This window comes from Aythya marila (assembly GCF_965140915.1).
Source record: "Aythya marila genome assembly, chromosome: 9".
NCBI classification, from domain to species: Eukaryota; Metazoa; Chordata; class Aves; order Anseriformes; family Anatidae; genus Aythya; species Aythya marila.
This window is the reverse complement of record NC_139050.1, coordinates 19,431,394-19,458,001: the sequence shown is the minus strand read 5'-3', so window position 1 is coordinate 19,458,001 and position 26,608 is coordinate 19,431,394. Positions and strand designations below refer to the sequence as shown.

The 26,608-nt window shown below is 45.4% G+C and overlaps 1 protein-coding gene across 5 annotated transcripts in view; it reads left to right on the top strand.

Moving 5' to 3' along the window:
- The window catches only part of KCNMB2 (potassium calcium-activated channel subfamily M regulatory beta subunit 2), a 129,403-nt gene that overhangs the window by 43,081 nt on the left and 59,714 nt on the right, over positions 1-26,608 (top strand). Inside the window, exon 1 of one of the 5 annotated variants that reach the window (XM_082767536.1) lies at positions 262-661. The exons of the other annotated variants lie outside the window; for them this stretch is intronic. The gene's annotated coding sequence lies outside the window, so the exon portion shown is untranslated. Of the gene's footprint in view, positions 1-261; positions 662-26,608 lie in introns of those variants that run through there. 5 annotated transcript variants of the gene reach the window in all.

Below are 26,608 nucleotides of genomic sequence, written 5' to 3'. Positions count from 1 at the left end.
TTTGTGAACTTTCAGCCCCAGCCACTGTTCTCCCCAGCTCCTGCGGCAGCCCCAGCTCGGTGGGGACGGATGTTGCTGCCTGCATTTCGCCACTCACAACGGGCGCGACAGCACCTTCCAGCCCCAGGAGGGATTCTCTCCTTAGTTTCAAAACAACGTGCGAAGCCCTGTTCCGCAGAAACAGTAGCTTCAGTAAGTTTAAGGATGACTGAAGCTATTTCCCCTCCCGGGGAGGTTTAAAAGCTCCGGAGGGATGAGCGGGGTTAGAGCGATCGCTGCGTTTCCAGCAGCCATCCTATTACGGCACTGAATCACGGCAGGAATGGCACGTCTAGCCTAGGCTACTAAACCCTCCCGAGAGCGTGCCTTACAAACACGGCGAAACAGCCTTAAGTGAGCTCGAGATAACTAATTTCAAGCATGGCTGTCTAGTGTGCCTGTCATTCCTATTGTCCTTCCAAACTCTTTCAGACATTTTGAGCAGGGAGCACTCGGCTATGAGTTAGCAGGGGTTGTGACACTAATGGTCCAAAAAGGCTGAAGCACCGGGAGGGGACGATGACAGCGCTTAACAACTGGTGGCACTTTGGAGGATACCACTGGATCCCGGTTTATTAACAATTAGGCTTCGCCTCGGAGGAAGATGTGACAGCTATCGGAGGTAGGATTTGCATGCGAAACAAAGGGAGCTGTTGCTGCTGGGTGCCTTTTGTTTGCGCAGCCAGGTGGGGGGCCAGGGGGAGAAGCCGCTAGCCCTGGGGTTTATGGCAGAAAAACCTCGGGGACCAGCGACTCAGAGCTCGTCCCTGCTGAGCGTGCATTCCCCGGGAGCAAAATGCATTAGAGGTCATGCAGGAAACACTTTACCCCTTAGCTACCGAGCCAGCCGGGCTGCTGCTGGGGTGGGAGAGGGGAGAGGAGAAGGTGCCCTGGTATAAAAGGGGAAGGGGAAAGGCGTGGAGCCTGTCAGCTGAGGGAGATATGTTATTAGCATGTAAAACGTGCCTGGGTTGCCACTGCTGTCCTTTGGAAAGGGGAAAATAAAGCAGGGGGGTGGATTTTCTGGGAGAGGAATTCTTTGAGTTATAACCTATTGGGAAAGAAGAAAAAAAAAAAAAAACAACAAACACATAATGTGTCCATCCATTTTGCACTATCAAAGCTTCCTCTGCACTGTTGACATTGTTTTGCTTGACAAGAATTGTAGTTTCAGACTGAAAAAGGTAGTGTTTCCTCCTGTGCCACTGCCAGCCCCTGCCACCCTCCCTCCCTCTGAGAAACAACAGCATGGGGAGGGATGTAAACAGTGTTCAGCTGGATGCCAAAAGGGCTGGGAGCAGGGGCTGGGGATGGAGTAAACACTCAGTAGTGTTACAGGAAAGCTTCCCCTTGAAAAGACTTGATTCTCCCCAGCCAGAAGTCCAGGAGGTGGGATGCAAAGTTGGGAGCATCACGTACTTTTTGATGCTGCGCCTGTTCGGTGTGAGAAAATGTCCAAACACCAGAGTCCGGTCTGTATGGCCAAACAGGGCAGCACGGGCTGTGCATGGTCCCTGCTCAGTGCTAGGCTGCAAGTTTGCATGTTTGTGGTTGCATACGGCCCTCACCACGATAAGCAGCAAGAAATTAATAACCAAAAATCTCATGTACACGCATATGGAGCATCATTACCATTCGGGGTGTTTGATCCAACTGCGATGTTCCCTGCATTGATGAATTGTTTCTACTTGGGCATTAAAGTTTCATTTCCAAACAAGAGACAGACTTGAGAGAGAGTGGTATTTAGTGACAATGAAATGTTCTGCTGGCGGAAATACTTCTCACAGGAGCTATTAAAAATGCACTTAAAGGAGCTGAGAGTCAAGTCGTGCAGTAAGAGATACGGTACCACTTGCCCTGCTAACTACTAAAATTAAGGTTATGAAACCGTTTTAAATCTATCTTAACGTGGGTGTCACTAGGCATACGCTACAATACTGTTGTCAAATACTCTCAACTTGGAGAATTCAGTTAGACTGATTGTTTTCATTACATCCTCAATAGAAAAAGAATTCCTATGTAGCCGAGACTCACCAAGTAATTTGAATTTACTCACCCTAACAAATGTTCTTTTAAGGAGAATTTCAGTGTATTGTAACACACTGTACTTGGGTCATGCTGTAATTAGTTTAGTAACAATACATTGATGGCAATTTAACAGCAAAAGTCAAATGCCTTTAGTTACAGTAAATACAGGTTGTGCCAAAAGGAAGCAATACTGGACCAGGAACAGCAGGAATTGCTCTTAAGAAACACAACTTATAAATATTCAGCATTTGGTCCAAGCAACAACTTTTCAGTAAAGTGTATTACTTTGCATTGCAAATTGGGGGGAAAATCACTTCAACCCATGTCATCTGTGCTATGTGGTACATGACGATAACAGTGAAAACTTTCTTCCAAAGACAATGTTTCTAGTGGTTTGCAGGATGGGTCAAGGAGATATTATGCGGAGATATTAAACCTGTGTCAGAAAGGAGCAATGCATGTGGAAATCAAGCACCTAGTTTTTCTTCTCCATCTCACTTTTATTCAGAAGCTTAAGAGATCTTACTTCGTTTTATTTCTCATTCTTCATTCTAAGTGGGTGCCCTTTCGGACGAAAGGGGCTGATGGGGTAAGACCACAGGGGAAGCTTCACTCAGCCTGCGCCCTGCCACCCGCTCCACTCCTGGGGACGTGGGCAGACCCCAGCCTCTTTGCAGAAGGGGCAGGGAAGGGTGACAGCCCTGCTGGCAGTCACTGGGAGGGCAGCATTTCATGGGATGAAAATACAGACAGTGCTGCTCAGGTAATGAGGCTGAACGTGGAGTTCTAGAAAAGGGAAAACAAAAAGCAAACTTCTGTAGCATGAGCAGGTTCATGTTTCAAGCATTTTGGGCTATGAGTAAGACATACTGCAAATCCCATCATCCAAGACTAAATGTGCTTTCAGAACTATCCCAGACAAATTTGCCACTTAGAAAAACTTCTGCCAGCAGCAAACATCCATTCGACTGAGAGCCTGTCAGAAGTGACTCCAAATCTCTCAGCGCTCCCCTTGCTCCCTCAATGTTCAGCAGATAATGAAGTAAGCTGCATCAGATTGATTCACTGTGCTGAGAAACAATTTCCCCCTTTTCTTCAAAAGCTGAATGAGTACTTGATGCCACGAATCTCGCTTTCCCTTCTGCTTTATGAATTGTCTGCAGAGCTCGTGCAATTTTCTAATTTATTTATTTGATATTATTTGGGAATTTCTTCAGTGAATAACACTTGGCTTGCAGATCTTTTGGGAATGGCAAATGTTTGCAAATTCATGCTGTGTTGCCTAGTTCAGTCATGTGGCGTTCCCTGATTAGATGATTTGTGTAACTAACTCACACAAAGCGAATAGCAAATTCCTCCACCAAGTGTAGAGTTTCACACTGGATTGCCATTGCTGTCTGAGCAGTCAGGTTTAAAATTCCTGCCTTGTGAGCAGCCACACAAGCAACACATCAGTGCTGAAGTGCTCCCACCAGGCAGATGTGAGAGCCGGGTTAAACAGCTTTCAGATTCATATACATATTAATGGCAAACGTCTGAATTCTTGCAGCTCTGTTAGGACGTACAGTCAGCACCATCCATCGTGCACGGCATGGGCCCATCTCTCGCAGTGCTTGCCATGCCCCCCAGCCTCCCTAACTTGTGCACATCAATCCATGACGCCTGTGGAAACTGTTTGTGCAGCCAAAACAACAGGAAAAAAGACAGTATGGAAATTTCTGAATTTTCCATAGCAGCTTCTCCTGTTGCGGGTCTTGCATGTAGCAAGACATGAGGAGAGGCATCAGGGAGGACAGCAGGAGAGCACCAGCGGCGGTGCAGTGGCTGCAGGAGAAGAGCACAGAAAGAAGAAAAACCAAGGTGGCCCCCACAGGCACAAACATTACCAGACAGGGACTGACGCAGCACGAACAAATAAATATGCCCAAACAATTTTTATCATGAATCTGGTGAATTGGGGTCATTATCCTCAAGCTTTATGGCCTCAGCAGACCCAGTTAAGGGCAGAACCTGGAGCTGTCACCGGCCTGCAGGCGCCACGCGGGTGCTCGCTGCGGATCCCGGGGTGACGTGGTTTGGCCTTTGTCACGCCGGGGACTGATGGCATGCCAGGGAGGTACGGGGGAGCTGTGGAATAGCAGGCAGAAAGGAAACTATCCAACATCTGGTGTGTGGCTCAGAAGCAGCGAAGTGCAGTTGGGTGAAGAATTTCTGTCAAGTGATTTTTCTCAGACAGAAAAAAAAATCAGCTGTCAAAACACCAAACTCTTTTGATTCAGAAACAAATGAAGAGGAGAAGGTTATAAAACAAGAATATATTTCCCTTTTGAATTATTTTTGCACTGTAGTTATGTCAAATAGGTCTCCTACAGAGTAATTGTATCATCCAACTACTTCCCACTTCACGTAGAATTAATCAGGTGCGTGCTGAATCAACAGGGTTGTTGTGACCGTGTGGAGCCGACCAGCAGCGTTACACCCCCAACAGGTGGCCCTTTTTGCCCTTTCAATTATTTTAAACCCCAATGTTCCTAGATATCCTTATTTATTCTAAAATTAGAAGTGGGTCTGAATCGCACACAGCAAGCGAGTCACACACCGAGAGTCACTCTGGGCAATACCCATGTGTTCGTATTCCACCAGGGCACATGTAATGCCAGATTAATGCTGCTTGGGGACAGCAAGGGAACTAGAAGAATTAGAAGAACCAAAATCAAAGCAAACATGGAGGATCTTTGCTAGGACAAAAATTGATTCAATGTAGCCTGGGATGAAATCCCATCTTAAGACTCCCCCTGGATACTGCTAAGTCTACTGTTAGGTCTCTTTCTTCTAATGCTACTTTTGCTTTCTTAATACAAAGCTGTCCTATTGCCCATGGTGAACCCCCACCTCTGCTTGTTCCAGGTGGAACTATTTTGTATGGACCACTTTTAAAGCAGTAATTCATTTTTGAAGAGAAAACACAGAGAAAGCCAGATCCCAGCTTTTTCTGCCCATGTTGCTGTTAGTCCCCTTGGTCTGTGCTTTGCTGCCTCAGATGCTTGGTGGGGAGCAGAGAGCCTTGGAGGGGAGAGCTCCCACTGACAAGCTCTGCAGGGACACCCAACAACATCTTGGAGCTGCAGCATCCTCTAAGATCCTTGAAAGACTGGAGGCAGCAAGGTGGTTGTTAGTGACCATGGGGGTCCCTGCAGTTTACTTATCAGCCAGTCCTACAGCTCTGCAGGAGTGACCTGGCAGCTCTGAGGCCCTCAACAGTCTTTCAAAACTACTCCAGTAAATGCACGAGCTATTTAGGTAACCCTCTGCGTTGCATAACTGGCCCAAACCTCACCAAGCCTGCACCAGCCTGTCCTGCCTGCTGAACCTTGGCATCGGGCTGCACCACAGCTCCCATCACAGGGAGCTGGCAGATCCCAAAGCAGTGGGGCAAGTGTCCTTAGGGGAGATGATGGGCATGGAGCAGCCAGGACCCGCTCCCCAGCCATTCCCAGGCACCCAGGGGTTCTGCCTGAATTCAGTGTTCCTCCCGCTCTGCGTGCCGCTGCCTTGTCCTAAATCAGCCACCGCCAGAAGGGTTTTGAAAGCCAGAGGAGACAAAAGAGCATTTGTCCCATTTCCCCACTTCCCTGTCAGTGCTTCAGAGATCAGAGAGAGACCAAAGCTTCTGTTTAAGCCCGATGTGGTTCATCTGCCCAAGGTCACCGCTCCCCGGACAGCACTGCCCTTGTGTGCCCTCTGAGGCACGGTACCAAAGGAGGGACAAGATAACATTGCCTGTCTTAAAGAAGTGCTGCAGGAAACATTCAATACACTTGGCTGTACTTTACTTGCAGGCAGGCTATTTTCCACCTCAGCAGAGTGGTACTCTTTGCTGACAACCATTAGTTATTTGCAAATTTAGATGGGCCTTATAAACGTCAGGCTCCTGAGTGAATAAATAACGTTTCAGAGCACTAACTTGAAATAAGTCAAACTAGGAATGGTGAGAAGACCAGCAGTATGGTCCCTTTGGGACACACTCCTTACCACTTCTAATTAATATCTGGTACTTAAAGCATCACAGGCCATGGTTAAATCAAAGTCAGAGGAAACAAAGGAATATAAAATCCTTCTGGAGACTCACGTCCCTTTCCATCCACAGGAGCGGGTGTGCTCCTCAGTGCTGCTGCCAGACAGACTGACAGTGACCTCAGGAGTACACGTTTTTGGGAGCACAGCCCAGGGGACCGAGCAGCCAGGCTGCCTTTGCATCACCCCTTGTTCTGCTGTCTCCCTGCTCCCACTCAGCCACCACCTCCTGCACCTTCACCTGGCCCCTGGGGAGCCCGTTCAGCTCACCAAACCTTCAGGAACCTGTGCTTTGGTTTCAGCTGGCTGAGGGATGTCAGCTGGGTCTCAACCAGCACCAGAGCTAGCAAGATATGGGGAGCAATGAGCAGTGGCAGTCCTGGCACATCACGTTTTCTAGCTAAACGCCCCTAAATTCCTCTGTCCTAATGACCCAGTGAGGCTGCTGCAGAAACAGGCTTCAGATAACCACGTCTTGATCACAGCAACGTGTTGCAGAGACCGACCTATAAAAGAACTGAAGGGCAAAAAAGGACACCAGCCTGTCTGTGCTCGTTGCTCTCTGATCATTGTGGCCCATCTATCTATTGAGGAGCAATTTTTAAACTTGTCTGTTGAATTCCAGAGCTGCTGTTGTGGCAATAGGGCAAGAATTGATTTGGATTGAAAAACAGTCCTTGTAGAGCAGGTGTAAGGATGTCTGTTGCGATTTGGTCAAGTTTACTGATCCAGGAAATGATCATTTCAGACAGAGAGCCTGAGTGGAAAACATCAATGCAACTAGGCCATCGTTCAGTTCCTTCAACAAAGCTTACATACTTCAAGGCATAGGAAGCAGTAATCCAGGAAGGGAACAAAGGAAGTTCATTTGTAACCATAGCATTTATTAACTGCAGGATCTGGGGAAGTTGAGTCCTCTGGCTTTTGAAAACCCATGCTAATGATGCATTAGGACATAGGATAAACTTCTGACAAGTTCTCTGTCTTCATTTACTTCCACATAAGACGTTGATCTTGCTGACACTCTGCTCTTTGAAAGCTCTTCTGCTCTCCTAATCTCTAACTGCATGAAAAGTGCATTTTTCCCTCTTGCAAAGACCATCACAGGACTTACCGTCTGGATGTGAAGTATCCCAAGAAGTCCACAGCAACATTTTTTTTGGTAGAGCTTAATTAAAATGATCCAGCAATTTGTATGCAGCTGATTTGGAAGAATTTTGTCACAGGTAAACGAGTTTTGGAAAAATTGCTTTAATCTCTTCTTGCTTACTGTTTTAGTCGTATTTCAAGTGGATTAGTATAATCTTTCCTCAGCCAAACTCCACAGCCAGTCTATTCCATCATTGTTCTAATTTTACAAAAAGAAAAACACTGAAAGCAATTAATTAAAAATCTCTTCAGAGATGCATATGTGGATGTGCTTATTCACTAAGAACTCACAAAATAACTCTGCATTTTAAAACAATTTATCTGGTGCATTAAGCGTGAACAGGATGTCTTTGTTAAGTGCACCATCCTTTAGATGGTTCTCTAAATGAATATGCTTGTCATGTAGAGATGTCTGCAGTAACTCAGCTCAGGCAGAGAGGATCCCCTTTCAAACAAGGTTTGAGTTGCTAAGTGGGTTTCTTTTTCATTTTTCCTGTGTGACGAAGAAGCTGATGGATTTCAAGTGAGAAGATTTCCCCTGTTGGGACCCAGGCTGTCAAAAGCCATCACAGAACTTGCAGGATTCTGTTGTAATACCACAAGTTCTCATTCAGCTCCAGAGGCATCGGGGTTGAAAGAAAACCCCAAATAATTGACAATGGGATACTCTGCCAGGCTGAGACATTGTTTTTTGCACACACATACCAAGATGGCACCCAGGTGGGGGGCAGTACTACCACACAGAGCAAACTGCTGGCATGAGAGAAGTTGGATAAGTAGACATGTTTATTCACACAAAGCCTTGGACTAGAGTATTCATAAACTCTTCATGTTAGTTTAATATATATATATATCTCATATTTTGTAAAATGTCTTTGTTTCTTATGAATCAAATAAAAACTAAACTTTCTTGAATTCAGGGTGAGGTGTAGCCATCGGGACACTTGATCTCAAAGCTGTCCCCTTCCTTAACAAAACTCCAGCACATCCATGCTGTGAGTGCTGTGCCTTCCATTCTTTCACAAACGTTCATCTCCGGAGTCAATGCAGCACTGCTCTGCAAAGCACACTTCCCAGGCTATTTAATTATACCTGGGGAGGCTGATAGGAGATGTGGTGTGCTCCACCTGTTCTTGGAGCAGAAAATCTTGGACAAATGGGTTTCTCTGGCCTTCGTTGTTATTGATCTCATTTATGCCATCTTCACATCTTCAGCCTTCATTAAAATGTGCCTGTTTGCCTGCTCACCCTGCTCTCCGTTCTGTTTGTCTATCCTTACAAAGCCTCCCGCATCATAGCCTGCTGGTCACTAGCCAGCTATCCAGATGGCACTTATGTACCACATTGATAGGTGCCTCAGAAATATCAGGGAGAAAGGAAAAAAAATATCACTGGAAGACTTCAGATGCTCTTTTTGATAAATGGCAATTGTAGAGCTAATTAGCCTGTTCGCTTCTTTGGAGAAGCTGTGGAGGCAACAACAGTTGCAGTCCTACAGGGGACCATGTGAGGATGCGCCTCTTGCTCTCTGATTTTGGCTTTCCACTCGGAAGTGCATCAGGCAGGAGGTCCATCTATCCATCCCTCTTCTTTGAAAGACACCGGGTTTCCATCTGGGATTGAGGATTTCTCTCCGTGCCCATTGTTGTCCTGCCCTAGCACCACTATATGCCAACTGCTTCTGCATAGACAACTGGTTTCTACAATAGAGATCAAACACTGCTCACCTTAATTGTGTGAGTATCCCTCTGGCAATAATAAGGCTAATTGCCTCCGTAAAGCCAGCAGGATTTGGCTCTAAATCAACCACCAAAATTATTTAAGCGTAAGTGCTCGAGTTCCTTTACAACCCCAAGGCCCACTCATTAAACATTATTTACATCACAGAAACGCTGCTGTTCTCTCTTCCATTTGCCAAGGAGAGAGACAGGAAGATGAGGTTTTCAGGAATACCCATGTAAGCAAGGGGCTGAGCCCACCCCAGATGAAATGACCAGGAAGAAAGCTTGCCTTGCTGTGGTGAAATGCCCTCAGAAGTCTGTCCACAGGACTCCCAGGGTACCTAGGGGTGCCTCGTGTCCCCACCAGCCCAGCTCTGTCCCCCAGGGATGGCACAAAGCCCTCTGGCTGGGCAGCTGCAGAGTCCCCTGCCAAGGAGGGAGCCCTGCCCGAGCCTGCCGTGGCTAAGTGTTTGACTTCAAGCACGAGACACCATAATCTGCAAACTATTCAGCTTGCTCCATAAAACTGATATACATGTACGTTCTCTTCACCTCCAGAAATTTCTAGGCCACTTTTATAAATCCTATTAAGCCAGGGGTGTGTATCCTGCGGTAAATATTTTAGTACGATAAAGAATTTCCAGCAGCTTTGTTTTAGCAGTTGGCTCTGGCAGGAGGGAGGAGGAAATCCCTCAGAGCCAGCAGTGTTGTGCTGGCTGCTCCTCAAAACTGGGTGCCAGAGCCATATGCTGGCAGGGAAAGCATGTGGTGACCCCTCCACCAAGGCTTCGGGACAGGACCCTTTGGAAGAGCCTTTCTGCGACCCACCTCAGGAGCAGCAGCTGGCACTCATACACAGCCCTGAGCCTCTGGGGCTTCAAGCTAAAAACCCAATGTACCTATGGAGTTTAAGGACCCTAAGGACTAGACAAGAGGCAGGCAAGGTGGTCGAGGAACCTGGTTTTGCAGCCAAAATGCTCTTTGGATCTGCTGGGCTGTTTTTCTCTAAGCAGTCCCAGTTCATTGCCTCCCCTCATGCAAAAATCTCCATCCAACCTAGAAAATTCTGTGATTCTGTGATTCTGTGATGTGTCCGTAATCATTTTCACTGCCAGTCTCTGCGCTCTTTTTATATCTATTAGAGACTTTATGAAATAGGATAACCAGAAATGAAAAAAGATTCTGAGAGTAGAGCATGCAATTGATTTATGCTAATGACATTGTAATAATATTTTCAGTAGTTGATTTCTTTTTCATTCTGTACACAGCTAAAACGTTGATTACTTTTCTATTCCTCTCCCACTTATCGAACAGCTACTTACAGTTGGGTTCCACAAATTTATTCTTAGGTCTGCCTCCAAAGTGGTTAAAACATAATTAATTTAAATTCCCCCAACACACGAGAAGTTGAGATGATTCTTTCCAATCAGTCTTACTAGAATTTGTCAATGAGCTTCACCAGCTGTCACGCTGCTCATACATTTGTCTTTGCAAAGTTCCTCCACCAGCTTTGACATATTTAACAACTGTTAATGCTAAAAAAATCCACAAAACCCTGTAATTTCTATTGAGCCATTCCATAAGCCTTAGAAGTCCCCCAGATGTGCATGAATAAATATCATAGTCACCTGTGGCAGCATCCTCAATGATTTTTGCTTTTCCTCACACTGATAACTTTCCTCTCTTGTGCATATGTCAGGGATATAAAAAGCTAAGTGTGCCAAGAGGCATTAGGAGTTTATAAAGGCAATCAGAGAATAAACGTTATTGCTGAATCTTGCCTTCTTAATACATTCTGCCTTGGAAACCATATTAGGTGTCAAATTGCCTTACCCTAGAGGGATCAGAGTATAAAAGTGTCCTTCAATAATGGAGGTAAAAAAAAAAAACGGTGGAGAGTTTATGATGGAGTTTGATAACCCAATAGAAGGGATTATATAGCATAGTGCCAGGGACAGCCAGAGACCAGGTATAAAGGCTTTTTCTAGCCCTGTTGTCAACTAAAGATACGCAAACTGGTTTGGACAAAAAGCAGCTTGATTCTTGTCTTAAAGGTGAGACAAAATCAAATATGAACGTTTCATCAGAGGTCTGACAAAGCCACTTGCTCTTCTTTTCATTATGGTATGGTTGTGTACCGCCTTATGTTGGCTGATGGGAGATAGAAAAACAGTATCACAAATTTGGGATCTGCCAAAAGCTGCAAACACCACCAACACCATCACTTTGTCTTCAAAGAACACTGCGAAAATTAAGGGCTGGATTTTCAAAGCACCTTGGCATGAAGAGCTCCTCCGGATTTCCATGGTAAATGGAAAACAAGGCAATTTGCCTTTCATTTTCAGCATGCCCCCATAAAACAACTCACAGGTGTCATATCTTACAGGTTAAAGAGTTTGTAAAAGAAAAAAAAAGAAAGTAGTTCCCAAACTAATCGCATCTAATTGGTATATTTATTATTGATGCGTGTGACACGGTAGCTGCTGAAAGCCTCAGGTTGTGCCAGGTGGTGGACAAACACACAGCCATAAAGAGCAATTACCTGCCTTCAGAGGCAGCACACGAACACGACACTGGTGTGAGGCGTCAGATCCTGTAGAGATTCCCCGTGCAGCGGGAGCAGAGGCAGCTTGTTGCTGCCACTCTCCTGAACATGTTGGGTGGCTTTACAAAGAGCTCCTGGGGAGGGTCCCATGCAGAAGGGACCCTGCTGAGACATGATCCCAGCAGCGCTGGAGCCCATCAGTATCACACCAAATTGTGACCCACTGCCAGACCCCCGGCTGAGTTCAGTCCCCAAGGCAGATGGAGCCCTCCCACAGGAGGACAACCAGTGTTTGGTGTCACCCCCAATGCCCCAGATTTCTCCCATCTCTGTGTCAAATCTGCTGCAGTCTGGCAGCTCCAAGTGCATCCTTTAAAGAGGAATTAAAACCCTGAATGTATGCACATTTGCTTTGCAAGATTTGCACCTGGATTTAAGTTTTTTGCAGTGTCTCAGAAGGGCACAGCATGGAGCAGGACAGCACTTAGCTGGCTGTGTTTGCCATGCTACTGGCAACGTCCTGCCAGCCGCTCTGTGCTCCCCAAACCTAGCAACATGCCACATGCAAAACCACATGGGCTCTGAATGAAATACTGTATGTACAAAGCAACAACCTCTGGCCAGTTTTCCCAGGTCTTTCCTCTGTCAGGCTGCTGGTCCCCCAGCATCACGGGCTGCCTAGGAGCTAGCACAGAGCCCCCTTGGCCTTCCTCGGGTAAGGACAGGGCAAAGACCCCAAGCAGCGAGACACGCACACACACCTTCTCCCCAGCTGCTTTGCTTTCCTGGAGGCCTCATTCGTATTTCTGAACTGTTCGGTGTGAGCAGCAGGGAGTGATGAGAGACTGGGACAGCAGCAGCTGCAAATGGGCTGCCACATTGCAGGAACCGAATGTTTATTTTGTGGCTAGCTGAGGCTGGCTGTGCGGTAGCTGATATCCCAGGGTGGGCAGGAGCACAGCAGTGCTGGTCTGGCTGGGGAAGAGCAAGGTGGAGGGGTAACTACAGACCACACTGCTTTCTGGCTCTTTCGGTCAGACTACTTTTTTCTGGTGGGGGGAAGGCTGTATTTACAGCATCCCTGGAACCGGGCCATCAGCTCTTCTCTGAAAGAGCTTGTTGCCTGCCATTGAATTGCACTGTATAAAATCATAAATCCAGAAGAACATTTTCATTCATGTGGTTTCATAGTAACTACAGAAGCACATCTGCCCTTTCCAAAGCAGTATCTGCAGCTCAAATTCTCAGATACGCATTTCCCAGGACAGTATTTTTTTTTCCCATCCCCTCTCATGTGTAATATTATGTGTGATATTTCTGGCTTTCACATGCACATAACTATGAAACACTGCTGATCCAAAGAGAGTTCCTCTCCTCTCTAACTCATCTTTTTCATCTCTAACTTATTTCCAGACATGAGAAAACAGTTACAAATTATATATGACAGCACCTTCCCAGCTCCAGAGATTTCAGACGTGTCTTGCTCCATGCTATCTTTTTCACTAAATTTGGATGAATAGGACAAAACATGTGTTGCAAAGAAAGCATTTTATCATAAATTAACCCTGATTTCTTCATTCAGATTCTAGTGACATTGTGAAATTACTTCACCTTCTGCTAACTCCTGGCTGTCTTTACTTGCCAGCCTCACAATTTAAAAACCGAATAAACAGGCTATTATGCGTGAAAAGTAGCTTTTACTGCAAGAAAATGAAACATAAAAACAAAATGTGAAAACCAATAAGCTTCAGAAAATGCAAAGCTGCAGCTGTCATCCTTATCACCAAGAGTGGCAACAGAATCACAGCTAAAAATCAAAATCCTCAAATTCAATCAATGCTCCATGGTTGTATGGTACCAGGCACTTGCTGCACAAGCCCATAGAAGAGCAGATTCCTACCCAGCAGAGAGTTGGTGTTTGGACTGAAAAGGCAGGGGAAAGTGGTATTCTCTTACGTGAAAGCAGAGGCACAGAAAATTATGTGCATTGTCCAAAAACACAGAGGAAGCCTACACCAAAGTCAGCAGTCAGTCTCCCAGCACAAAGGATAAACCCCATTCAATATCCTTTACGCCTACAGTGGTGGAATTATGCCGCTTTTTGCTGTACCCCTGGTCAGCAAGCCTGGCGTGAGAGCTGCCACCTCTGCCTGGGGACAACCCTGTCCCCAAAGCCAGCCAGCAGCTGGCTCCCAAGGGAGGAACCAGAAATTCCTTAATTGATAAACACAGGATGATCTATGCCAACTAAGGTCTCGTCCTGACAGAGATTAAGCCCTGAAGCATGAATTTTTATGACTGCTCCAAAATCCAATTTATTAGTGCTAAGTATTATTACTCAGAGCATTCACGTAAACCACAGAAATGGCCCCTCCATCTCAGGAATTGCACTCCCACACCAAGCCAGTTGCTTACCTACTTCAGTAGCACAATTTTTTGTGGCAGACGTTAGGGGATAACACAAGCCCATCGGCCTGGCAGTTACTGACAACTAAGTTAGTGAAGGAGGAGAGGAGAGAGGAGCACGGTGTGCCTTTGACTAGCTCTGGTATTTACAAGTGAGGTTTCCAGCTGAAGGTAAATAGCGCTGAAATGCTGCCAGGCTCCTTGCTCTGCATTTCTAAACGGTTTCCCCTTCGCCGCTGCCGTGCCAAGTTTCAAATTTGCTTTGTGCCAAACTTCATACAAACAAATTTGCAGAAAATTCATTTCAAAGTCTGACCTAGGCTGGCATAAGTAAACACCTAAGGTGAAATGAGCACGTCTGAGCCTTTGTGCTACGGCCGCTGCGTCTGTGATCACTTAAATGGGAAGGAGAATCAATAAAGCCAGATTTGCTTTCATCCTGTCACAACTAAACCCTACATTTTGTGTCAACAGATCCCAAACACACCTAAAATTCAAGCCCAAAAATAAAAGTTTAGCTTTGGGGTAAGGAAGGAAAACTTCCTTGTGTTCTTACAGGAACATTTTGTGGTCCCTTTTGTTTGTTTGTTTTTCCAATTACACCTGCCAGAAACTCACATAATGCTCAAGATGGGATCAACAGAGTGAGGCTGCTGAAGGAGCTCTGGGAAGAGGAACCTACATGGAAATAACATTATTTTTAAATGCGTATTTACAGAGTTTATCAAACCAGTGAGATCTAAGACAAGATTACAACGAGGCAAGGACAGAGGGAAGGCAAGCCCAGCTTCCAGTCGCATTGCCCAGACCTTGGATAGTGCAGCGCTTCCCAAACCTCCTCCTTTCCAACCCCAACACAAGACCAAGCTGTGTGTCATTTACATAAAAGGCAGCTGCGGCTCACTTGGAGGCAGCCCAGTTTTTCAGATTTGCCTGCATTCATGGACATTTAGCCTTTCTGCAAACAGGTAATGAGCTTGGGGCAGCTGGGGATGAGCCAGGGCTCCTGCCTTGTGCATGGCCTAAACGCAGCCCAGGTAGACCCAGAGGCAGTAGCTCAGGTATCACCACCCTACACAACAAACACAAAACCCCCCAAAGTTGCCATGTTTTTAAACAGAAAGGGCACAATCCCTTTCCTCAAAGGCAGCCACCTAACCCTGCTCCTTCAGTCCCCTCTGCACAGCACTTTAAAAACAGCAAGGCTTCCAAGCAAATACCCAAATACTCCACCTCTGAACACACTCACTGCAGCTCCCTGTCTTAGCTCATGCTCTGGGAGATGTTATTTAAACATGCTTGCAGTGATGGTGCAGCACCAAGGTAAAATAAGTTTGTTCTGGTTTTCCTGCTATCCAATCCCAGCTGCATTTTTCCCTTTAAAAAGCTTTTAAAAAAACACAACAGCTCAGAGGACCATCAAGGTGGGAGCTAGCCAAGAGAGTGTTTTCCTGCTGGCTCCTCACCCAGCTGGTGATGCTTGCTCAGCCTGGCTACACTCGGTGTATTTTCATTCCTCCTTTTAATTCTCTGGCCCCATGGCAGACACAGTGGGGAGCGCCTCCCAAGCCAGGTTGCAGACTGCAAGGACAGTCCATCAAGTCCACCCCCAGTGCTCTTTGCTTCTGCACTAACCTGCTCTCTGGGATTTTGCCATACTAATTACTCTGCAGGCCGGTGGATAACGAGTTCTGGGTAACACAAGCCCTGCACTTACTGCCAGGTGCTTGTAGCACACTGCTCCCACACAACCAGCCCTACCTGCCCGTGGGACTGCTCCTGCTTTGCCCTGCTCAGCCATAATTCAAACTCATGGGCACTTTTCTGCTCTGCCGTACCAGTCTGAGGTGCAGGTATGGTGCAGGTCAGTTCGGTAAAACGCTCCTCCTCTTCAGTCCCATTTCCCTCATTACATCCTTCCCCTGACCGCAGCAAGCCACAATCTTCTGTAGCACACACCCTGCAAAGGTGAGCGGACACTGACCATGCCACTCAAGATAAGGTAAAGACTTATAATCTTGCAGAACAATTTGCCTCACCAGTTGTTAGCCATCTGAATCTGCTCCAGCTGATCACAACCTTCTGGTATTTAAGTATCCAAAAAGATCACTGCACTTGAAACCTGGTCTTCTGCTCTCACTAATTCTCCCTAGACAGCAGTGGAATATGCAAACCTTCACAGCCTCCCCCTACCCCCAAATCTGTGAAAGCTGTCCTCTGGAGAAAGTACACAGAAGCACAAGCACACAGGAGAAGAAAGTCTAAGCAATAACAAAAAAATAAAGCAGCTAGGCAGTGCACTGACTGCATGGTGATGCACAGGATGAGCTGGGGCCCTGAGTGCTCTCCTCTCTTTTTGGGCTGACTGTGTCTCCTCGCCCATGCAGAGGCAGGGGCAAAGCTGGCACACTAACGGGCCGTGCTCCACCATTATTTTCCCATAAGAATAATTGCAAATATGGAATAGCTGAAAAGCGGAGAATTGATAGCATGAAAATGTCAGTTTGGAATTCAGTGGTAAAAAATGTAAATCACCGCTCACTGTTTAGGACATGGCCAGTCTCAGTAAGAAGTATATTTAAAGTCAAACTATCAGGACTAGGACGTAGAAAGGTCAGTTAATCCTTTTACTTGGAGCATGCAGTTTTTCCCTAGGATGTATTTTCTCTTGTTCCATGCAAGTCATTGTGTCATGGGGGTCCTAATCTTCAGCACAATTAGGAGTCATTGAATTTTCATATTCACAGTTACTTTGATCTCATCTTGCTGGGGGAAATGTAGTTGCTAGCCCCAGTTCTTCACGGTATTAATTTTTCCATTGGCCTTACGGAAGCTATCACTTAATTTAGCAGCTGGCTATTGGCATGATTTAAAAAACATCATCTCAGCAACGTTATTATCTTCCAGCAATATTTCACAGATATTGTGAAACTGGTTTATACTGATATCTTACTTAGCATCGGGCTGACAGGACAATTGCAAGGAAATATTGCAAGAAATATAAGACCATTTTAAAATAAATAATGAGCTTTAACATTTAATGGTGTGTTTTCTTTAGAAGGGATTCATAGCAATGTTCCTGTCCACAAAATTGCTGCTTTCCATAACAAGGTGGAGGTGGAAAATACCCCTTTATGTGTGAAATAAATCCCATCGAGTGGCTGAGCAACAGCTTCATTCTGGGCTGAAGTTTTCTATGGGCTTCTTGAATTATCTAATTTGCCAGAAGTGAGTGACTGCTTCTGGGAGTGTACAATAGCTAATAACACATTCTGGAGTCATTAAGGTTTATCATGTAAATCTCTATTTGAGTGCGTTTAAAATGCATATTACTTTCTTGATAAACTATGATGGCTCCTTAGGAGCCGTTAATACGAATTAGGGTGCGTACCATACATAGTAGAAAGCCTTATGAAAAGCAGTTATTCCACATGCAGGGTAATCAGCTTTTAAATTATATTAAATACTGCAGCTGTAATGTTTCCCACCCCACTTTCAGGGAGCAGATTGCTTTTATAAAAAATATTTTTTTTTTTTTGCTAAATTTCATTCCCTCAGATAAAAGCCCACTTTTGAGTCGTGCCACCATGAGGTGAGAAGCTGGAGACTGACAAACAGCAGGGAGGGAAGGATGAGCGCCTTTCATCTGCACCAGTTAAAAATCCCCAGATACTGTTTTGTTAAATAATTTCCATTATCTAAACAACGTGTTGGTTTGGGTCAAAAAATTCTCATGTATATGTGGAGCAGACTTTCTTGCTTATTGTTCTTACCTTTGGGTTCTTACTTTTGGTGTCTTTTCAATGTGCTCTGACTACCTTTGCCCCGCATGGTGAGCTCAGTGGGACAAATCTCTTTTCTACAGATATAGTGGCCATTGGTGTTTATTTGCCATGCTATAGCACTACTGCAAACATTGTCCCCATCCGTAAAACCCTACCCTGATGGATGTTAAATGAATGGGAAGAAAGAGAGAGAAGTTGCATTGACTTCAGTCGGAGTTGGGTCAAGTCACAGCATCCCACCTTGGCCTGCTCTGAGCTTGTCCAAGGCAAAAGAAGGTGAAATGTTGGGACCTGGAAATGAGATGGTTGCTGGGAGAATGGCATAAACACTAATACAGCCATAATTACAGACAGTTTGTCTAAAGGAGATCTTTGGCTTAAAATGACAGTCAAGAAAATCTGAGTAGAAGCCCCAGGATCTGCCCTGTGCTGCATAAAGCAACCTTGTGATCACAGACAGGGCACATGATCCTTGCGGACTAGTTCCCACAGGTCAGGGACTCCACCTGCATATTGTGGCAAATAGAGAGATTAAAAAATGCCTTAATACAGGAGAGAAAAAAAAAATATATATATGCCTGGCATCAAAACAGCTCTGAGGCAGTGATAGGAGGGGACCATGGGGAGCAGCTGCAGGCACTTAGGGAGCAGGATAGTTGTAAGCTGCTGTAGCACTTATCTGTTCCCCACAGGGTCAGCTAAATTAACTTAACAGGGTCTATAAAACCAGGGAGAAAAACTTCTCTCTGTGTGTTCAGAAAATGCTGTTTTCTGATCACCAGTTACAATTTTTGTTAGCTTTGGTAGCATCACAATTTGGTACCAATTACACATTTGAAGATGACCTGCTGGCAAAAAGCTGTTAGCTTTCTGTTCCTTTTTTTGCTCGTTAGAAGATTGCAACAGGCAGCAAAGAGAATTTGCTTGCATGTTATACCTTCAAGTTTCTGTCTACAAAGTTCTTTATTCCTTAGTAAAGTCTTTCTACTGATACTTCTGGTGTTGAACACGTACTGTATACACATATATATGTTCTTGACAGTCTAAGACAGGAAGGATTTGGAGAGAAATTCTGTTTTTCAGCATTTCTGCGGATGATGCCCCATCTCCATCATTAGCACGTTATACTTGAAAGCTTATGGTTTCAGGCTTCGGCAAGACCTGTTGAAAGCACCATCACTGCGATGTGTTAAAGCCTCTTTCAATGGCTCCTTTGTCCCACATGTTCCATGACGAAATTTCTAAAGGATTGTTTTCCTTCCCCGCGGCTCTTCCCTCCATTATTTCCACATAATCAAGCCACTTGCTTTAAGAGCAAACTTTTACCTTGTCGCACCCTTTGCGCTGAAGAAGTTTGTTTTCACTATGGCAACTGTGCATCAAAGGTAGGATCCTTTCACACTCATGTTTCTCTCTCTCCTTTGAGCACGGACTGATGTGTACGTGGCAGCAAGCCTTGTGAAATCCAGTTTCTACAGATGTCAGTCTGAGCCATTGCTGTGTTTCCAAGAAGCACTGGTCAGAGCAGGCAGATGCGGTGTCAGATTAGCTCTACTCGTCTCGCAGGTGTGGGGCAGACGGCTTTGGATGTGCTCCAGGCACCAGGGCCCCAAGCAGAACGGCTGTCAGAATAATGTTGCACTTCTGTTGTGTGAGGCGCAGTGTGAAGTACCGGGTTCCTCATTGCTCCTTGCACAGCCAGGAGCAGCATTAGGAAGGGCTATAGGACAACCGGGAGGTATAGAGAAGGTGATAATTTATACGATAACATCAGATGATAATGTATGGGGTATTCGTTCCCATAAATTCTGAGACACTATCAGAGTTTATCACTTTCTGCAGTTTTAGTCTCTACACAATTACACGCTAAGGCCTTCGGTAGCCAGGACATGTTGACATTTCTTTTCTCAAACTGAGCAAGCATTTGAGCTGTTTTCTATTAACCCAGGCCTAGGAGGTGGCTTTGGCATGGGATGCTCCTGTCGCTGCCATATCCAATGCCTCCAGCCTTTGGCTTTGTGCCCGGGCCTGACGCGACACAGACAGCAGGGCTGCGCGAGACAGACAGTTGTAGGCCGCAGCCCGGGGTGCTGCAAAATTAACACCTCGGTGCTGGGGAGCGTGTGAAAGCTAAAAATACTGAGTGCCTGCAGCCAAGTGTGGAGCTCAGGTTGGCCAGGCTGTTTCTGCCGTTCTTCAGCCCAGCTCCTCCCAGCAGCCGTGGCAGCGCTGGGCGCTCACTGACATAGGCTGCTGGGGTCCTCTTAGAGCGTGGCGCCAAAGCTGCTGGCAAGTTCAAGAGCACTGACAGTCACTTTTCCAGCATTTTCTTGCCTTGCTTGCTAGACATCTCCAGACAGATCAGCAAGAGGCCATGAAAATACACAAGTCCTGCTTTTACTCCAGTCCTTTCCTTCAGTCCAGGAGCAGCAAGAGTAGTGGGAGTACCAGAGAGAGCAACAGAGGGAAAATTACGCTGAAAAACATCTGAGATGCTAACCACTTAATATATGCAATCCTGCTAGAGACTCTCACAACTGTGTGCAATGAGCTGTGCTCTCCCAAGAGCATTTTCTTTAAAGTGTTTACAACAAGGGTGTGTAACTACTGAGGAGCACAGACAGGTACTGCCGGCTGTATTGCACTGGGGCTGCTCAACAACAGCAACGAGGCACCAAGAGAGGTATAAACTCAAGGTACCAATCCGTGCAGACAACGGGCAGAAGTTAAGCTCCATGCAGAGAAAAGTGTGCTCAAAAAACATGTTGGGGAAGCATTGTTTCCTTCCTCTACAGCACTTCTGTGCCTTTCATTTAAAATAATTGAGAGTTAGAGTTAAAATTACAAGCAGAAAGGACTTAGGAAAAGTTGATAATAGCTATGGGCTCAATCTATAGGGATTGATTGAGCCAGAGATTGAGCTGTCTTCCATTAAACAGCTGACGACAATGCCAAGTGCTTGATTTACCCTTCCAGTGCTGGGATTTTTCACCTAAGCTTCCTCCCAGCCCTCTCCAGGACTGTCAGAAAATCTGTCCGTAACACTAAAGACTTAATTTCCTTGATTACTGGAGCAATCCAACATGCTAATCAACCAGATGCAGAAATCTCTTGAACAGACAGTCATGGTGACCAGAGACTCCCAGGGGGATTTTTTGATGAGTCCATGAAGCCAAAGAGGATTTTCTCAGAGCTCCCAGAAACATCCTCAACACACTAAAAACATTCTCCTGTCAGTCCCATGGGACCTGCTCATCACACCAATACCCAGCAGCCTGCATCGATTTTCCTGTGCAAGGGAGCTTTATTTCCAGAGGCGCACACTCCAGTTCAGGGGCTGGAGCTGTCTCTGAAAAGACACTCTTTTGGTAGGACAAAATGGTGTCGTTAGATATTTCACACAGCTCTCCTCCACCTGCAATCCTGTCCTCCCATTCCTGGAAAAAATTCTAGCCTCGTCAGTCCACTTGAGAAATTTCAACCTCTCTCTGACCCGTTACTAATCAATTAACTAATTAAGAGTTTTTCCCCTCCAGCCAAACATAAAATGTTCAGCAGTTATTAGTTATTTTGAACCAAACCCCAAAACAAATTTCACACAGCCTGTTAAAATTTCCCTGAGGCTTCAAAGGACCTTGTTTAAAGCTGTTGCTCATCAGAGCTGTATTTAACCAGCTCCAAAGCAAGGTGTCCTCCAGCAGCACCTGCACAAGGAGCCCCAAGTGATGGCATCTGGCTTGACCTACAGCCACACATGCTGCAGGGCATTGGCAAGAGGACCACAGCTCCCTCCTGGGCTGTAGCTCAGACCTCTACTACATGCTAAAAATACATTTAAAACCCCATATACGCCCTGATACTGAGGGGTGGGATGAACTGCAGTGTTAGGGAGGAAGGCAGGCTGAGGTCACTGTGCTTTGGCCAGGTACACGCTTCTCCTGCCATGGAAATAAGTTGGGATGGCATCTGCAGGTTCATGGCAGGCCTGTTTTTTATAGCAATCAGTGCAGGCAAATGGTGGAAGTCAGATTGCAGAGGGACAAGAAATGAGTAAAAGCATACAAAGAACTGAGACTAAGTATCTCTCCAAAACGACCATCACTGAACTTAGCTCTGTAGCACCAGTCTTGATTGCAGACAAAATGTGACCGTATCCTGGTGCACAAAGCAGTCAGCTAGGAAGGGGAAATTGTGTCAGCTCAGGGTTATTTATATTTTTAACATTTCTGTGTTTATTTCTGTGTTTAAAATAAAATGCAAGGAAGAATACTACCAGTGCACTGAACTACAGAGGTAACTGGAGAAGTTTCAGACCTGGTTGAAACTGCAGAGAGAGGAGGACACGAATTTCATGAGGGGGAGCAATCAGGCAGTTTAAGCCCTTTTACCCATGTTGTAAATCCTTCTCCTAGCAATTTTGGGACAAATCAGCAACAGATTGGGATCCTCGGATGTTGCTTAAGGAGCCTATATTCCATCTGATGAATTTTAGGTTAGTTTTTAGATTCACATCAGGAAAAAAAAAGTTATTGGCCACATGAAATATTTTCCATCCCAATTATTTTAGCAGTCTGACCACCAACCAAGGGAAGTCAGGCTAATAAAGCAGCTACCCTGCTACCACAGGAGAGGGTTCACCCAGACACATTGGTGCATCTGACTATGTTGTAGCAAGTAGTTAGCAATAATGAATAATTAATGAATAAAATAAAGTATGTGTGTCTCAATGCCCCAAGGTCTTTGGGCACCTTCACAGAAAATAATTAAAACAATAGATTACAAATAAGATGACAAGTCCCCAGGCAAGTGGATGTACATAAAACCACTGAAATGCAGAAACAAAGAGGATGTGAATGTGATGCAGAAGCTAAGAAGTTCTTGTGCTCTGCAGACCCCACAGCTCCTGATCTTGCACCACACCCCAGCCCTGGGGTATGAGGAAGCCAAAAAGCAAAGGTGAATATCAGTCCTATAAAGTGATACTCATCCTAGTTTGCTACAGAAATGCCCAAATCCATGAGAGCAACCAGCATGAGACACAAGTAGCTCCTGGCCTTGTCTACAGGTGATGCCCTTTCCAGCCAATCCTCCAGACAGCCAAATGCCTTTGAGGTCAAAAAGCAATTCCTAAGAATTTCCAGCTTCAGGTTTCTTAAGTAAAACTGCCCATATATTACAGCTGCTAATAGCTGGAATTCCCTTGCCAGACACCACCATTAGCAGATTGCAGCCAGGCAGCAGGCTGTATGAATGAATATCTTTGATCATTGGGACAGTCAGAGCCTTCCCCAAGCACAGCCTGAACGGGGAGTCCAAGTGATCAGCCACCTTGTCCTGCTCCGCACAAACACGCACAAGCTGTTTTCCGGCTCCTTTCACACCTACCTGAGTGACAACTTCCTCAGCAAAACGCAACAGGCAGGATGTGTTTTTCTAAGTGACCTGGTGAAGTTGCATGGAAAGTTTTCCAGCTACTATTTGAGATGCTGCAGGAATTACGTTTAACTAAAATAATCCACCCAACTGAATGGTGATGAGCAAAAAACAGAATGACTCCGGGGTTGTTTCATCTCGGGGAGCACAATGGGAAAGTGGCTATTTGCAATCTGGAACAACTCCATCCTTTCCACACAGGTGCTTAAAAATATCTTTTCCCAGAACTTAATTTCTCTTGATGGTGCAAACATAAAAGTCCCCAGAGGCTAATACCAAATATCCAATTCTTCCAGTTGCTTATTAGCACTGTGAAGCCGGCATTTCCCCACTGCAGCAGAGCAGCTTGGGTGTCACACAGCTCCATGCACCCAACCTGCAGTGTTACAAGCACTGAAGGACTGGGGCAGGGGAGACCTGATCAAAAGGGGCAGTGGCCACACGTCCCCTTGTCCTGCTGGCACATTTCTGCTGCCTCCTTGGCTTGGCATTAGTTTGACCTCTTACTTTATCCAAGGTTAAAAAGGTTTAAGAACCTTTAGTTTTTTAAAACTGTCAAAAAAAAAAAATCAACATGGGGAAAAAAAAAGACAGTGAATCATTTTCTGCCAACTTACAGAGGTGGCCACTCTCCAGAAATTCGGCCATGCACTACATACTGCTTAAGGAAGCCCTGGGAGAGCAGGACAGATGGGTTGGTGGGCCACAGGGGAGCACAGCAAGCAGAGTCAGCACAGCTGTGTCCTCATTCCCAACCCTCTCAGGAGGGCTTTGCCATGACCAGGACTCTGGATGTTTTAGCAGCAAGAGCTCTGACGTGCAGTTTGCCGCCTCACCCTCTGGATGGGTCAAAGACACCAGCACCCAATGAGTGGCTGCAGCAGATGCCTCTGCCTGCCTTTGCCACTTCGGTATCTCGCCTCAGCAGCCTACAGGCATGGAGAGCTGACTGAAACCTCCAGCATCGTCCTGCTGGTAGACTGAGCACGTTCATGTGGACTTTCCACACTCCTTGAGGGAGCAGGAGCACTGTAATGCTGATGTAACTTAAAGGCTGGCACCACCAAGAAGCACTGCACGTCTCTGAGCTAAACATGAGCTCCTTCGGTAACAATCAGAGCAGGGTGTTTCATAGCCACACACAGCAGGCTGGCATCGTGAGAATAAAAACACCAATCCAGACCCCACCTCTCAGGGCTGTCAGTGCCTTCTGTAATCAAAGCAAGAGTTTACATCACTTCAGTACTATTTCTTCACCCATTAAAATCCTGTGTCAGTATTTGGTTCCAGCCACATCAGCAAGGTGAGAAAGAAGCTGGTACAAGGGGGAAGGAAGGAGGAGAAGCACACCTAGCAACCTGCTTAACACATTGATAATGCCCACCATGTATTTGAGATAGAAGAGGCAAAGGCTGCAGGCATGTCCTCCAAAAGTCATACTGGGAGAAAAAAAAAAAAAAAAAAAAAAAAAAGAAAAAAAAAGTAAAGAACAAAAGAAAAAAAAAGTGACTTACTCCTTGCAAATCTGGAGCTTAGGAAGCAACTGGAAGCCCAGTTTGGCCTCTAAGGCATTGCTCTATTTTCTATCCATGGCACAGAGCTTCATTAGCATTGGCACGGGGCCGTTCTCCGTACCTCCTAATTTCCCATTAATAGGTCAAACAGAAGCAAATTTTAACAAATCTGTTCAAACATTTGAACAGATGAAAGAAAATCACAAGTGATCCATCAGGGCCTGAATCAGTTCTGTTCAGGAGGTGTTTGAGCTGGCACCTGTGTATCTGCGTTGTACCTTCACTCGTACACCACAGTTTGGCAGTCCTACAACTCAACTCCTTCTGATCAAAAGCAGCCATTTCCCTCTGACTTTAGCTCACTGCTACACCTGAAAATTAATCCCATATCCCCAAAAAAAAACAGTTCAGTTTGCATCACGTGGTAATATTGGGTGAAGAAAGTGGTAAAAGCTGTGCACCTGGGAGTAGAGGATGGGACAGCTTCAGCAAGTTCCCACAGTTAGTTCAGCTTCAGTCAGTCGTGAAATTTCACCTTGATTTTCACTGCTTACCTCATTCCCCTCCCCATTACATTTGTAATTTCCTCAGATAAGCTCATCACTAGGTTTCTCCATCGTTTCCAAACTTATCCCCAGGGCTCCACGCAGTGATGAGGAATGGGTGCACATCCTCATGCATTAACACAACATTTGTCAACAGCAATGCTTCTCCAGCTCCTGAGGCAATGATGCTCTTAGAGAGGGGAGGAAGCTGTAAGCCTTGGGTGGATACCCAAAAACCTGTACAGACAATTCAGCTGGGTACGTGTGTCAGTCCCTCTTGGTGACACCGGGCAGAACAGGGATGGGTAAAGGTTGACAACTTTTAGTGAAGAACAACAACTTTTGGAGAGCAGACGGTCTCCCTTCTGCCAGTAAAGCTCAGCATAATGGAAGCAACTGAGTGGTAGGGCGCTGCTGTTTCCCCAGATTAACTTATAAAACATAGGTCATCTGTCAATGCTCAGTGAATAAAAGCAACTCCAGCACCAGTGAGCATCTTGACGTGGTGGGAATCTGGCCCCTGTGCTTTCTGCCCAAACCCTTCCCGCTATTCTTGAGCACCTACAAGCACCCTACTCACCTGGGACCTGGTCAAAATTTAGGTGCAAACTTAAGACTTGCTGAGCTTCTGAGAAGGTCGTCATGTCCTTAGACCTGCTGAAATTTAAGCTTGGGGCACAACATGGCAGATGATGTTGAGTTTAATGTTCTTCATACTTAAATGCTATTATTTTTAAATTAAGGTTTTATTGTCCTGGAGAACTATGCTCTGTACACATGATAGCTCTGGAAGTGCATAAATAATTATTACTTCAGAGCTGTTCAACCAGCCTAATTCCAATGAAATTTTGGGGGTTTGGGCTGAGCTTTTTTCATTCGTTTTTTGTTTTTGTTTTTTAAACAAATGTCAAAGGGTTATTTTTGTAGAAAAGAGCTTGGTAATTTTGAAAATGAAATGTCCTAAATCAAAGTCTAGGAATGTATTATTTCACGCACTAGCTACTGAATGATGAATTAATAATAGTATCTCAAATACATACTCCATCAATATGCTTCTTCAGATGCCATCAGCATTTAATTAACATAAATTACATGACATGATGAGGATTCAAACAGTCACCAAACCCCATATCTCTTATATGCTACAGAAATTTTTGCAATTTCTGCAAGAAAGTAATTTTTTTCCCTGTAAATTCATCACAACTCAAGTATTTTTCACAGTACATTTAGGACTGCATTTGTCTTAGTTTGCTGAGGATTGGAGATCGGGTCTTTGGCTTTGGTTCAAGTCATCTTCTAAATTTTATGTCAAGCAATAGCAGTCATACAAAGGAAATACTGGCAGTATCTAGCTGCAGAGGAACCTTCA